This window comes from Anopheles marshallii, assembly GCF_943734725.1.
Source record: "Anopheles marshallii chromosome X unlocalized genomic scaffold, idAnoMarsDA_429_01 X_unloc_223, whole genome shotgun sequence".
In the NCBI taxonomy this organism is placed as follows: Eukaryota; Metazoa; Arthropoda; class Insecta; order Diptera; family Culicidae; genus Anopheles; species Anopheles marshallii.
The window spans coordinates 10,001-13,799 of NW_026525806.1; positions in this window are offsets into that span (position 1 = coordinate 10,001).

Sequence of the window (3,799 nt, forward strand, 5' to 3'; positions counted from 1 at the left end):
AGTGCTTAGCAACCACGAAAGCTTCCAAGAGTTGAAACATTGCCTATCAAGTAGGCCGTACCAGCCCATAGCAACCCAACCAAGATACTCTAACAGGCCAAGATTGGTTGGAGAATTCAAAATTTTGCTAAGTCCATGGCCACGATAAGCCATTTCTATCAAGAAGGCCACGAACAGTGCTTAGCAACCACGAAAGCTTCCAAGAGTTGAAACATTGCCTATCAAGTAGGCCGTACCAGCCCATAGCAACCCAACCAAGATACTCTAACAGGCCAAGATTGGATCTCAAAATGTTGCTAAGTCCATGGCCACCATAAGCCATTTCTATCAAGAAGGCCACGAACAGTGCTTAGCAACCACGAAAGCTTCCAAGAGTTGAAACATTGCCTATCAAGTAGGCCGTACCAGCCCATAGCAACCCAACCAAGATACTCTAACAGGCCAAGATTGGTTGGAGAATTCAAAATTTGGCTAAGTCCATGGCCACCATAAGCCATTTCTATCAAGAAGGCCACGAACAGTGCTTAGCAACCACGAAAGCTTCCAAGAGTTGAAACATTGCCTATCAAGTAGGCCGTACCAGCCCATAGCAAACCAACCAAGATAATCTAACAGGCCAAGATTGGTTGGAGACTTCAAAATTTTGCTAAGTCCATGGCCACCATAAGCCATTTCTATCAAGAAGGCCACGAACAGTGCTTAGCAACCACGAAAGCTTCCAAGAGTTGAAACATTGCCTATCAAGTAGGCCGTACCAGCCCATAGCAACCCAACCAAGATACTCTAACAGGCCAAGATTGGATCTCAAAATGTTGCTAAGTCCATGGCCACCATAAGCCATTTCTATCAAGAAGGCCACGAACAGTGCTTAGCAACCACGAAAGCTTCCAAGAGTTGAAACATTGCCTATCAAGTAGGCCGTACCAGCCCATAGCAAACCAACCAAGATAATCTAACAGGCCAAGATTGGTTGGAGACTTCAAAATTTTGCTAAGTCCATGGCCACCATAAGCCATTTCTATCAAGAAGGCCACGAACTGTGCTTAGCAACCACGAAAGCTTCCAAGAGTTGAAACATTGCCTATCAAGTAGGCCGTACCAGCCCATAGCAACCCAACCAAGATACTCTAACAGGCCAAGATTGGTTGGAGAATTCAAAATTTTGCTAAGTCCATGGCCACGATAAGCCATTTCTACCAAGAAGGCCACGAACTGTGCTTAGCAACCACGAAAGCTTCCAAGAGTTGAAACATTGCCTATCAAGTAGGCCGTAGCAGCCCATAGCAACCCAACCAAGATACTCTAACAGGCTAAGATTGGTTGGAGATTTCAAAATTTGGCTAAGTCCATGGCCACCATAAGCCATTTCTACCAAGAAGGCCATGGACAGTGCTTAGCAACCACGAAAGCTTCCAAGAGTTGAAACATTGCCTATCAAGTAGGCCGTAGCAGCCCATAGCAACCCAACCAAGATACTCTAACAGGCCAAGATTGGTTGGAGAATTCAAAATTTGGCTAAGTCCATGGCCACCATAAGCCATTTCTATCAAGAAGGCCATGGACAGTGCTTAGCAACCACGAAAGCTTCCAAGAGTTGAAACATTGCCTATCAAGTAGGCCGTACCAGCCCATAGCAACCCAACCAAGATACTCTAACAGGCCAAGATTGGTTGGAGAATTCAAAATTTTGCTAAGTCCATGGCCACCATAAGCCATTTCTATCAAGAAGGCCATGAACAGTGCTTAGCAACCACGAAAGCGGCCAAGAGTTGAAACATTGCCTATCAAGTAGGCCGTACCAGCCCATAGCAACCCAACCAAGATACTCTAACAGGCCAAGATTGGTTGGAGAATTCAAAATTTGGCTAAGTCCATGGCCACCATAAGCCATTTCTATCAAGAAGGCCATGGACAGTGCTTAGCAACCACGAAAGCTTCCAAGAGTTGAAACATTGCCTATCAAGTAGGCCGTAGCAGCCCATAGCAACCCAACCAAGATACTCTAACAGGCCAAGATTGGTTGGAGAATTCAAAATTTTGCTAAGTCCATGGCCACCATAAGCCATTTCTATCTAGAAGGCCATGGACAGTGCTTAGCAACCACGAAAGCTTCCAAGAGTTGAAACATTGCCTATCAAGTAGGCCGTACCAGCCCATAGCAACCCAACCAAGATACTCTAACAGGCCAAGATTGGTTGGAGAATTCAAAATTTTGCTAAGTCCATGGCCACGATAAGCCATTTCTACCAAGAAGGCCACGAACTGTGCTTAGCAACCACGAAAGCTTCCAAGAGTTGAAACATTGCCTATCAAGTAGGCCGTACCAGCCCATAGCAACCCAACCAAGATACTCTAACAGGCCAAGATTGGTTGGAGAATTCAAAATTTTGCTAAGTCCATGGCCACCATAAGCCATTTCTATCAAGAAGGCCATGGACAGTGCTTAGCAACCACGAAAGCTTCCAAGAGTTGAAACATTGCCTATCAAGTAGGCCGTACCAGCCCATAGCAACCCAACCAAGATACTCTAACAGGCCAAGATTGGTTGGAGAATTCAAAATTTTGCTAAGTCCATGGCCACGATAAGCCATTTCTATCAAGAAGGCCATGGACAGTTCTAAACAACCACGAAAGCTTCCAAGAGTTGAAACATTGCCTATCAAGTAGGCCGTAGCAGCCCATAGCAACCCAACCAAGATACTCTAACAGGCCAAGATTGGTTGGAGAATTCAAAATTTTGCTAAGTCCATGGCCACCATAAGCCATTTCTATCTAGAAGGCCATGGACAGTGCTTAGCAACCACGAAAGCTTCCAAGAGTTGAAACATTGCCTATCAAGTAGGCCGTACCAGCCCATAGCAAACCAACCAAGATAATCTAACAGGCCAAGATTGGATCTCAAAATGTTGCTAAGTCCATGGCCACGATAAGCCATTTCTATCAAGAAGGCCATGGACAGTTCTAAACAACCACGAAAGCTTCCAAGAGTTGAAACATTGCCTATCAAGTAGGCCGTAGCAGCCCATAGCAACCCAACCAAGATAATCTAACAGGCCAAGATTGGTTGGAGATTTCAAAATTTGGCTAAGTCCAGATTTTTTTACCCTTCGGGAAAACAACCCTAGTTCACCAAGTTGAACGCGAAAAACTGTCCATAGGATACGCACAAAACGTTTATTGAGTTGGTCACCATATGTGGAAATTATGGTGAAAATAAGCCAAGTTCCGGAGTTTTTAACTCACACGAAACCACGAAAAACTTTCATTAGGAAAACTTGGTTGGAGCACCCTACTGCAGAACACACCGACATGGACGAAAGGGTCGACTGGCCAAGAGAAAAAATTTTTGCGGGACCACTCAAAACATCATAGTTAGACCTAGCAAATGATGAAAAGTGAAACCCGCGATCGATTGGAGAAACCTTATTTTACACTGAAAAATTCCACATAAGGAAAATTTGTATGGAGCACCCTACTGCAGAGCACACCGACAGGGCCGGGAAGGAAGGCCCGGTCCAAGAAAAAATTTTTGCGGGACCACTCAAAACATCATAGTTAGACCTAGCAAATGATGAAAAGTGAAACCCGCGATCGATTGGAGAAACCTTATTTTACACTGAAAAATTCCACATAAGGAAAATTTGTATGGAGCACCCTACTGCAGAGCACACCGACAGGGCCGGGAAGGAAGGCCCGGTCCAAGAAAAAATTTTTGCGGGACCACTCAAAACATCATAGTTAGACCTAGCAAATGATGAAAAGTGAAACCCGCGATCGATTGGAGAAACCTTATTTTACA